The 12,243-nt window shown below is 37.7% G+C and overlaps 1 protein-coding gene across 5 annotated transcripts in view; it reads left to right on the top strand.

The window, feature by feature from the left end:
• The window catches only part of megf11 (multiple EGF-like-domains 11), a 147,894-nt gene that overhangs the window by 19,888 nt on the left and 115,763 nt on the right, over positions 1 to 12,243 (top strand). For 4 of the 5 annotated variants that reach the window (XM_067420484.1, XM_067420485.1, XM_067420481.1 and 1 more), the window contains exon 2: positions 8,672 to 8,799. The exons of the other annotated variant lie outside the window; for it this stretch is intronic. The gene's annotated coding sequence lies outside the window, so the exon portion shown is untranslated. The remainder of the gene's footprint in view (positions 1 to 8,671; positions 8,800 to 12,243) is intronic. 5 annotated transcript variants of the gene reach the window in all.

The following is a 12,243-nucleotide window of genomic DNA, read 5'->3' as shown; positions in this document are numbered from 1 at the left end:
AGGTATAGTTCGGGGAACACACCTAGAAATGGTATACCTTCAGTTAAGTTAAACCTTTAGAGTCTTCGTAGAGCGCTAAGAGACAACGTTATCGGGAAATGCAGCCCAGCTTTCTGCAGAAATAAACAGCCAATTACAATTAATTTGTTATACAGCTTACTGAAGTTAATGAAATGTTTAGAATAATAATAGGCCTAATATATTTTAAGTTCAACCGGCCAAAGTGCTGTTCGCGAGTGTCACAACAGTCATCAACTGCAAACCATGTATGTTTCTATGGTAACCTAGAGATCCTGCACTCAGAAGCAGCTATGTCGCTTGTTGGTGGTAATGGCTAAAAGAAAGATTTTTAGAACAACGGGAAAATGTATAAAGTATATAATATATATATATATATATATATATATATATATATATATATATATATATATATATATATATATATATATATATATATATATATATATATATATATATATATATATAAAAAAGTGACTGGATTGAAACATATCTTTTTATTGAAACTGGTGCTCTGCAGTGCCAAGAGACATTTTGAAACCGGGTACTTTCACTTTTGCCACAGAGACCTTTTATGTCCTATAAATGTGTCATTATAGGACATAAAAGATAATCCACACAGCTTTCATTGGGTGAGACCATGGAAGTTATAAAGAAACATGGATGAATGAGAAAGTAAGTTGATATCAATGTGCTTGATATTAAAATAAAATATTTTAAAAGTGCAATGAGCTGTGAAAGAGAACTGAATCCACTACTGACAAGTGTAACACGGACAAGCATAGTAGCGTTTGTCTTTAGTTGAGCACAGAAAGATGTCAAAATGCCTGCCTCGTTGAGTATTCACCTATACACAGTTGACGTAAGCACTGTGTGCAGCACTGTGTTCTTCACTTTCTCACACTAGCACACATACACACAGAACTCTGAAGAGGATTTATGCTCCTCAGGTGGACATTAAAAGCACAATTCATTCCATGTTGCAACTTATTTATTGTTTGCTGCATATTTGTTTGTTTTTAGTTTTCTATGGATCTAAAAAAAAGTTATACTATTATTGAAATGTTATAAAAAACTACAAATAAAATTTGCTCTTCGGTCAAAAAAGCTTCCTGGCCTCTGGTATACACAATTTGAAATCAATAGTAACTGAAACTTTTCAGTAACCAGCAATAACCAGTCTTCTTTTGTGGACAGAAGAAAGAAAATTGTATAGGTTAGGTTTGTAACCGCATGAGTAAGTTTCATGGGGAACGATCCCAGTTTTGTTTATATTATATTTAGATGCTGTTTAGATGCACATCGGTCTCGGCTGACCACTTGTGATTGGATAACCCAAGACATATTTTAATATGAGTGAGATAAACATGGCCTAAATTATATTTAGTGCCTCCTTTAAGCCTGAGGCATAAAATGTGCTGAAACCAGGTGTCATGAGTTAAATGGCTGGAGGCCTTTGATAGCCTATGTAGGAGCAGAGCACACAGCATGACAGGAGAGATAAAGTTTGCAGTGTTCTCTGCATAAACAGGTAAAATAAGATCAGCATGAGAGACCTGTCCCCTCAAACTCGGTTCTGTCTTGGGGTGCAGGCTGCTGAAAAAAGAAAGGTTATAGTGATGAAGGATGGCATTGAGATTAGAAGGCTGAAATTGGGCTCAGTGGTGGTGTGAGAAACCACATTGTTTGATTTATGAGGGTCATGATGATCAGTGGTTGCCACATGAATAATCCATGTGCCCAGAATTAAGTGACCTAGAGCATTTGCTAGCTTTCCTACTGTGTTTTTCCAGTTCCACGCTCTCTTATCCACACTTACTTCATTCAGGATGGAGTGCTGCTGATCAAGAGATTGGCTTATCTGTTGACTTTTTTTTTTTTTTGCCCTTTGCAAAATATTGTTAGGATTTTTTGCTTAAGAGCCATTTGGCAGTCTTAGTAACAAGTGTTTCTCAAGATTGATAGTGATTGAAAGTTTTAGGACACAAGATCAGGACAGATTAGTTCCTGTTGAACTGATGTGTGTAGATAGCCATTGCATTGAGGTAAGGGACGTTTGAGCTCTCTCTCTCTCTCTCTCTCTCTCTCTCTCTCTCTCTCTCTCTCTCTCTCTCTCTCTCTCTCTCTCTCTCTCTCTCTCTCTCTCTCTCTCTCTCTCACACACACACAGACACACACACACAGACACACACACACACACAGACACACACACACACACACACACACACACACACACACACACACACACACACACACACACACACACACACATGCATTATTTAGACAGAAAAATAATATAATTTTCACCCTTAATTTAACAGACCATGGCTCTTTTAAAGAGGACATGAATTGAGAAATCAACTTTTCATTCAGCCTTTAATATAGAAAAGGTAATCGTTATATAAGAATATCCTGTAAGTTTCAGAGCTGAAAACTTCCTTGTTAGTCAAACAATAGCTTTTATTGACACCAGGCACAGCAAACGCTCGATCTCAGAACATGCCAAGCTGTGACGTCCAATATTATGAATGCATGGATGAAATTTATTTTCAATGAATATCTAGCTCAGGTGGTTAAGACTTTCCGTGTTTGTTCCTTGATGAGATTACATGAATGTTCTCTTTTTCTTTTGTTCTTGGAATAACATAACAGAAAGCAGGAGGTTTATTAGGCTGCTGTCACTTTAAGAGCCAATATACACTGTCAGAAAAAAAGGTACATTGCTGTCACTGGGACGGTACCCTAAGGTACAAAACCGAAAAGGTATTAACATGTACCTTTAAGGTACTAATATGCACTCTTAACATACTGATATGTACCATTAAGGTACTAATATGCACTCTTAACATACTGATATGTACCTTTAAGGTACTAATATGCACTCTTAACATACTGATATGTACCATTAAGGTACTAATATGCACTCTTAACATACTGATATGTACCTTTAAGGTACTAATATGCACTCTTAACATACTGATATGCACCTTTTAAGGTACTAATAAGTACCATTTAGGGGTTAGTATAAGGTACAAAGATGTACCTTTTCACTTTTGTAACTTAGGGTACCGCCCCAGTGACAGCACTGTACCTTTTTTCTGAGAGTGTTACCCCAACTATTTACATTACAAAACTGACTGTATTTACCAGAATACTTGGCAAAATTGACATTTTGACATAATTTTGTAAGTATTAGACTGTTTTGACACAATATTCCACAAAAAAGAAGTAAAATTAGTACTTGTGAGCTGTTTAAGAGGCGGCTTTATGAGAGCTTAAACATATTACACATTTGGTTTGAGCTTGAAACCTGTGGGGATGAGTAAGGTTATGCACAATACCCACAACCCCGCACGGAAATTCAGGCCAACATCAACACTATTCAACCTGAGCATATGAGAAGAGTGTGTCGCCGATGGAGAGAAGTGAGAATGAAAACGTGCAGTGGGTAGTATCAGTACTGTAGAAAATGAGTATTGGAACTGTTTCAGATATTTCAGTAATACATATTGAAATATGAACATAAATAACTGTAAATATTGTTATTACTAATCTGAATTATATTTTTTTCTATTGCTTCTTAAATAATTCTTTAAATAAATTACAAATACTTTCACAACTTCATTAGAAATATAACTTCTCAAATAGTAATGGTTTAGTTTAAGCAAGTTAGAATTTCAGAAAGCTGCGTCTAAATCCCATATTTTGTTAAATAAAGTTAGAAAAATGAGGAGAAAGCTTTCTTGGCATAATTTGAGGCAAACTAGCCAATTATGCACTGGGGTGCCATGCTGAGTTGCCAAAATTCTTTAATCAGCTGACGTGGTTGCTTTCTCTTGACAGAAACACTGACAGGTCTCACAAGCTGTGGTAACGGTGACACTAAATGGTGCATGGCATGCACAGAAAATATGTGCAGAATATGTATGACGCAAATGTATGTAATATTTGTTATTATGGGTCAAGGTGGAACAGTACATTCAGGATCTGCAATCAAATTTACTTTAATTGGGCTTTACAAAATGTAAACATTAGACCTATTCGGATGGTAATTGTTTCTCACGTGGTCGTCTGTAAAAATTAATTTGCATGCCAATAAAATGATTGTATGCTGTAAATAAAATGTCATATGCTTGGTATAAGAAGAATAAATGCATATTTAATTTAATAATAGGAAAATAATATCCTAATTATTATTTAATGATATAAATCTGTTTAAAATGTGAAGACACAAACTCCGAGATGTGGATTCAGACGGCAATTTAATTAGCACACAACCTTGGTGTTTGTCAAAAAACAGTAGGTAATTCGGCCAGGGATTTTTACGAAGGTGGTGGGAGAAAAACACTGACATTCTAGATTCAGACGGCAATAAAACTAGCCCCTGTAAATGATGAAAATACCTTATGACCCCACGAGAAACAATTACCGTCCGAATAGGGCTATAGTCAGTAATATGAAAACAAAATATAGGTCATGGTTTTACTACAGTTTCTGTAAAGCCAGAACTGCACCAGGGATGTAAAAGGGAAGATATGTACCACAGGTAAAAAGTTTCCCCCTTTAATTTAAGCTAAAGAAGCTACATATATTAAATCATTATTGTAAAAGTTTTTTTGGCGGGGGGTGGGTGGGGGGTGCTGCGCAATCTTGACAAATAGACAGAGGATTCTAGTCTTTCCCCTTTTTAAACAGTACAAGTGCGTAAACTATTGTTCAAAATGCTGGTGTTCAGTAAGATGTTTTGAAAGAAATGAATACTTTTCTTCAGCAAGAATGCATTTCATTGATCAAAAGTGACAGTAAATACATAATGTTTCAAAGATTTCTATTTCAAATAAGACTTTGTCCATTCTTCTTTTAGTTTGAACTGTTGCATTTAGTTTTAACAAAACAAATCTAGTTCTGTATGTAAAGACAGAAACCATGTCATGATGCAGTACGGTAGAAGAGTGTGCTGTATACAATCAATCACTACTCAAATTCTCATGGTTAGTATCATAGTCAGCAGTTCTAATCTGAGTCTTCACTCCAACGTCAGCAATCGCTTCAGTTTCTAGATGATTATATGTAAATGGTCACTAGCTTCTTCTAAATGAAGACCGAAATAAATAACCATAGCATGGTGACATGCTGACATAAACTTAAGATGCGGTCATGACTCCTGTCTTGAGTAGATGGGTTGATTTTACTTTATCGTTGTGAGAGCTGCCAGCAGACCCATAACATCACTCACAGAGGGGCTCAGATGCAAGGGGATCAGGGAATTGGTCGGTTAATTGCATTGAGCTCTAATACGTGCATGTCCTGAATCATGTCAATGTCTCCTTTGGTTGACAAGGTGGGAATACAGAGTTGGTTTGAGTATTTTGAAGCACCCTTTTCCTTACAATAGTTTAGACACAGAGTAACATAACCTTTTTGCTATTTACATACAGGTAAGAAGACAATTGCGTTGTTGTTCCAATCCCAAAATAAGTGCAGCAGGGTAAAAGAAGCCAAAAGGGATTTTGAGTTTTATGAGCAGGATCTCTAGTGTGTGAATCGGAGACAATGAAACATGTTGTTTCTATTGTGAATGTCAGGCAGGCAGATGAGACAACAAACACAAACAACCTGGCCCAGCATATTGGTCTGAGTTTTAGGATATTGTTCTGTGTGCACAGACTCATTAATGAGAAGTAAATGGTATGGTTTCATATTTCAAAGTCACAGTCTCTGGTGAAATTCTTTTAGTTACCCATTTGTCTCATGGTTGTCATGTTATACTACAAACGTTGAAATACGTGGCAGCAGAACAGAGCTTAATGCATTTTATCATTTCACTAATACTTGGCTGTTTGTCTGAGAGGTTTTATTCATTCTAAAGTGTGACGGAGGTGTAATGTTTCAAACGCATACTACCTCACTAATATTAGAGAGGCAGAGTACTATACTACTGATATAATAAGCCAATTAACTCTTTCCCCACCAGCGTTTAAAAAAAAAAGTTGCCAGCCACTGCCAGGGTTTTTGAATATTTTGTTTTATGACTATCTGAGCATGAAATATGTATCAAAAGAAAGAGCTGACCCTCTTCTTTTAAACAAACAAACAAACAAAAAAGTATTCTGGCTTTATGCATTCCTTTTTATTCCTTCAACACTTGAATATGGGTAAGTTTCATAAAAAAGCAACATTTTGAACAAAAAGCTGAGAAAATCACATTTTCGTGAAAGATTACATCCAGATCCTTACTTCAAGTCGCTTTGGATAAAAGCGTCTGCTAAATGATTAAATGTAAATGTAAATGTAGATCAAATTCAGAGCGATGATCAAACACAGATGGAGGAGATCGAGTCCATCAACATCTCTAATCCTTGCACAGTCCTGTAGCTCGTCCTGGGTCCACATTTCATTCAGCAACATTAGACCATTTTGATCTATAAACTGTTTAAAGTTGATGATCACGTTATTTTACATATCTGCTTACATACAATCGCTTGTTTTCCTCATGTGTGTTTTGATCAGGAGATTCAGCACTCATTCAGGAGATGCGTAATAGGGCCCCCCTAGTGTCTAACAGTGGAATAGTGTCTAACAGTGGAATCACGAAAACCTGGAAAATTTCGTGTTTTGTGGGGAAGCATTTTTTAACAGAAAATTCTGTGTTTGGCAGGGATGGAGTTAATTATTGTCATGCTATGGCAGATTGTGGACAAAGCGACAAATGAGGAGAGCAATAGAAGCAATCAGACAAGGGACAGCACAATGCAAGTAGTGTAACACATCTCAGTTAATCTAGTGTTGTACACATACACTTTTTTAAAGACTTTTGCTAGTCTTCATTGGTCAGGTGCTGCTAAAAAGATGTATCTTTAGACGTTTTTTGAAAATGGGTACAAACTCGGCTGCTCGGATTGAGATAGGCAGGTCGTTCCACCAGTTGGGAACAGTCCAGGAAAAGGTCAGTGAGAGTGATTTCGTGCCTCTTTGGGATGGCACCACGGGGCGTCGTTCACTTGCTGAACGCAAGCTTCTGGAGGGTGCGTAAGGCTGAACAAGCGAGTTTAGGTATAGTGGTGCAGAGCATTTTTTAATGACAGCCCTATATCGCTTTGAAATGCAGCATTTTGTGCAGAATTCAAATGGGTCTGTTTTGTATCACTGAAATAAATGACATTTTGAAATTTATTAAAATAGAAAACATTTATTTTAAAATGTAATGCAATTTCACAATATCACATGCAGGTTTACTGTATTTTTGATCAAATAAATACAGCAATGGTGAGTATAAAAGTCTTCTTTTGAAATCATGTAAAAACTTACCGACTTCAAACTTTTCAATGGTAGTAAATATAAAACCAATATATTGTGCATCCCTAATTAATTTTGATCAAATTAACCTCCAGTCATCATCCTTCTTCAACACTGTGATGACGAAAATGTAAATCTATTCGTGAGTGGCCTTCTGATAACAAGATACAGTCATGCTACAGTATTCATTTGGATTATTTACAGAGTTAGCTTATTTCAAATGGAAATTAAACTTTGGGTTCAATCTAGCTTTCACCTTTCATTCAGTTAGTTTTCAATTACACACTTCATTATGTTCTGTAATGAGTCCAGTGATGTGCCTATACATTCCACCCTGAGGGCCTCATTGGGATAATATATGCAATCCCATTTTGCACCCTTAGGCTTGTTGCCACTAATAAACAGAAAAATTCAGAGCATCATTTGTTTGTAGAATTTCCCCTTTGGATTCCAAGGAACACGTATGTAAATCCAACAGAACATGAGCAGGCTATGAGCAGCGATACAGAGTCGTGGATTATTGCACCTTCGTCACATCTTAGTATCTTCAAACTGCTTGTGTCTCAGTGGTGCTCCGCAGAGTACTTAGACAGACAAACAAGACTGAGTAGCTTTAGAGTCTGATTGCTGAACTTTTCAACGTGTAGACAGAAAAGCAGTGGAAGAGGTCACTTCCAGACAGCCTGTCCCCTCCAGTGTGCTTCGAGCTCATCTTCCTGCTCTTGTTCCGCTCTGTGTCCTCGCCTGCGGCTTTCTGCTCGGCCTCTTCTGCATCTGAAGGAGAAGGAGAATAAATAATGAATCACGATGACAGCGAGGAAACTACATCTTTTGTTTGTACCCGCAGTGTTATTTTTCTCATCTTGTCTTGAACCCCACGTCGATGACCCACAGCCCGACGCAGGCATAATGAAGATCTGCGTAATGAGGCTGAGGAATACAAGGCCCCTAGTTAGACCCTAGCTGTCGGCATGGCGGCACTTGTCATTGTGCCGTTAATGACCATGAATAGCTTGTTCTCCTTTGCTATTGTTGAGAATGCTCTCGTGGCGCGTGCGGAGCGATAAGAGGCTTTGACACTCCATGATCCTTAAGGTAATGTAAGCTCTCACCCTTGTGTGTTGGCAGGAGGCAAATGAGCCTGATGTTTTGTCCCCTCCAAACTGGAGGTGTGGTTTAGATTTAATATCCAGGATTTAGCAGCTGTTGCATTGAGGAGCTCCTAATGCCCGAGTCCCTTTCCTGAGAGTCCCCTTTTCTCAATCTTTATTCTCTTTTGCCGTTTAGACCTTTTCCCTGCTCTCTTGTTCTGAAGTTGAACACTAACTGTTTCTTCTCTCTGTTTCTCAATACCCAGGTGCCCTCTCTTTGCTTTGAGTCTGATTATCGTTCTGTCTGGTCTCCAGCCCTTCTGTGTCTGGTTGTCTGGTTCAGGCGAGCAGTGATCTTCCAGACATCTCCAGGGACTGCAGCCTGTGGTCTGAGGTGAGTCCAACCGGGATCCATCGCCTTTGCTCCTGTCTCTCCTCGTTTGCAATCAGCATTATTCCAGCGGCTTCCACGCAGCTTTAATTCTTAGAAATCAGTGTTCATTAGAGTCACCTACACTTCAAGAGGAAGCACAGAATAATTTGATGTCAGATGCCTCATTATGGTACTCCTACTTAAAGCATGACAAAAGTACAATCTTTTTCATGCTCAAGAACTACCGCAAGTCCATGGGGATAACAGAGAGCAGCAGATGCATTTTGATTAAAGGCTAAGTGATCTTACGGTGCAAATCAGTAATACATAATGAATGGAATTCATTTCAGAAGAAATGGTCTGATCATCCCTTAAAACTTTTGCTTTTGCTATCTATATACTAGACATTTTACATGTATTACTATATTTTGGATTTCGCTTGTCAATAATTGTCATGCTTTAAAATTGACTTTTAATTTGTATGGTTTTTACCTTAAGGACCTGTTTTTAGCTGGTCAAACCTTTCAATTTAGTTTAAATGAACAAGACTTTTCAAAAGTTGGTAAGATTTTTGAAAGAAGTCTTTTATGCTCACAGAGGCTTTTAATGTTTTTTTTATTTTATTTTTTATAATGAATTCTCAGCAGCAATTACTCTAGTGTCACATGATCCTTCAGAAATCATTGTAATATGCTGATTTGTTGCTTACATTTCATTTTATTATCAATGAGTGGATTTACATGCACATTATAATGGCAGTGAATCCCTTACAGAAAAACCACATGAACACATGTGCAAAAACACGTGTTCACATGTGAAATTCATGTGTTTTTTTCTGTAAGGGATGGCAGCCCCAAAAATGTATTGATTAATTTTATAATGGATAGATATAATTTTTTGCTCTTCAAATTCACTGCCATTTTTTATATAATTCCAAGTGTATTTGTCTAAAATAAGAATTTTCATATACACCTAGGATAAGATCATTTTCATTTTGGGGTGAACTATCCCTTTAACCCGATTGTGCTTAATAAGCCGTTTTGACAATGCATGCGATCATGTAAACATGTTAACCTGTTTTCCTTCATTGGAGTAAGGTCATAAAATGCATAAACCGATCGTCACCGATTTCTCCCAGTGTGTAAACGCATTAACCTGCTTTCTGTCTGCTTTTTTCATAAAGTGCGCATTTGTGATTATGTGACAGGAATGCGTCCTTGCTGTGAATTTAGGCGTATCCATACAGAAAGAGAATTTTGCAGTAAGGGAGGAGGAAATATATTGCAAACTCAGACTTTTTATTGACCCAAAAATGTATAAAAGTTCTCTCATCTCGTGCAGCAGAAGAAGAAGTTGTACAGTCAAAATGCTGCATATGTAGCTGCATGAGAGGATAATATATAAGCCGTAAGTTTCCTGCTTGCATGTTGCATTAGTCTTCTTCAGTTTTTAATTCTTCTTTTAAAATCATAACCGATATGAAATGAAATACTCAGATACTCATTATTAAATCAATTATTACGTTTTGACATCACTACTGGGAAAAAACTTGATCTAGTCTTGTATGTCTTGTAAACGCAGATTACTTGCGTTGTCGGGTTGTTGGTTTGTGTGTAAACCCAGACAGCAGGTTATTTCAATAAGCTGATTTTAGTGAGTTATCAGCAAACTGGTGTGCTTGTAAACATGCTAAATTTTGAGGACAATTTTTGTTATTTTTGTTGCTGATGCACAAGGAAGAGGTGAGGACCTAATTGCAGCAGGCAGAAATCCAAACAAGGCAAAAATCCAAGCAAGAAATACAAATCCAGACAATGCAGAGGAAGACAAACACAACAGTTTTCCAACGGTGTGGTAGAGACCATGAACAGCCACTAGTGATGGGTGATTTCGAAACACTGCTTCATTAAGCTTTGAAACCTTTACAAATCTTTTGTTTCCAATCAGTGGTTCGGAGTGTGTAAACATGATTTTGTTACATCACAGCTGTTTCAAAATTATTCTAAATGTCAATGGTTCACCGCTGGGGGGTGGGCGATCATCTCTGTGAACCCTGTGAATTTGTGATAGGTTGAAACCTGTGCAAGAAGTCTATTTATCAAATTTTATCACTACCAAATATTCCACGGTCAACTGTTAGGGGTATTATAGCAAAGTGGAAGCAATTGGGACCAGCAGCAACTCTGAAGCAAGCAAGCCATGAAGTAGTAGGCAATGTAAAATCACAGAGCGGGGTCAGCGCACGCTGAAGTCTCCATTTTTCTGCAGAGTCAATAGCTACAGACCTCCAAACTTTGTGTGGCCTTCAGATTAGCTCAAGAACAGTGCGTAGAGAGCTCCCAGCTGCATCCAAGCTTTACATCACCTTTGTGTAGGAACTTGACTGGCTTGCCATCAAGTCCTGACCTCAAGTCCTCAACCTGATAGAACACCTTTGGGATGAATTAGAGCGGAGACTGCAAGCCAGGCCTTCTCGTCCAACATCAGTGCCTGACCTCACAAATACGCTTCTAGAAGAATGGTCAAAAAATCCCATAAACACAGTTCTAAACCTTGTGGAAAGCCTTGAAGAGTTGAAGATGTTATAGCTGCAAAGGCTGGGCCAACTCCATATTAAATAGGGCTGCATATTGACACAAATCTCACGATTCAATAAATCCATTTTGTATGGCGTACAAAACAATCGTCCAGAGATGAAGATGATCACAACAATGTTAGTATTAATAGCAAAGGCCTCTGATTTAATTTTCAATACAAATTAAAAACAGACGCAAGTTGCATTTGAATTAAACGAGAGCGCGTGTCCGTTGTGATGCATGGATGTGTGCTGTTATAATGCATTGCTATTGACGGCGCTCGTTATAAAGAAGGAAATGCCACAGAATAGAAATTAGACTTGCTTTAAAAAAGTACATAGAGCTGCTTGTTTTATTTGTTGATTTTCAAATAGAAAACTTGTTGAAATTTTCTTTTTGAACACTTTCATCTCATTTTAACAAAACCGTGATAATATTGATAATGATAATTTGGGTCACTATAATCGTGATATGAAATATATTCATACTGTCCCATCCCTAATTGTGGATATTAAAGGTCCCGTTCTTTGCGTGTTTTCGAAGCTTTGATTATGTTTACAGTGTGCAATATAACATGAGTTCATGTTTCGTGTGTAAAAAAACAGTATTTTTCACACAATTTACTTATCTGTACAGCGCTGTTCTCTCTGTCCTAAAAACGGTCTGATGATTTCCTTGCTCTATGAAGTCCCTCCTTCAGAAACACGTAACGAGTTCTGATTGGGCCAGCGCTTCCCGTGTTGTGATTGGACAGCAGCTTAGAGCACTTTGCCCGGGAAAGGTCCCGCCTCTTACCAGATGTAAGCTGAATGCGTGCTCTTCTCCATGTGAGAGAGCAACAAGACCCCCTATGTTGCGTGTACTTGTGGGCGGAGGGTTAGTCAACAAA

Source organism: Pseudorasbora parva, chromosome 16 (genome assembly GCF_024679245.1).
Source record: "Pseudorasbora parva isolate DD20220531a chromosome 16, ASM2467924v1, whole genome shotgun sequence".
Lineage (NCBI taxonomy): Eukaryota > Metazoa > Chordata > Actinopteri > Cypriniformes > Gobionidae > Pseudorasbora > Pseudorasbora parva.
The sequence above is the reverse complement of the archived record's forward strand: the minus strand, read 5'-3'. Positions and strand labels throughout refer to the sequence as shown.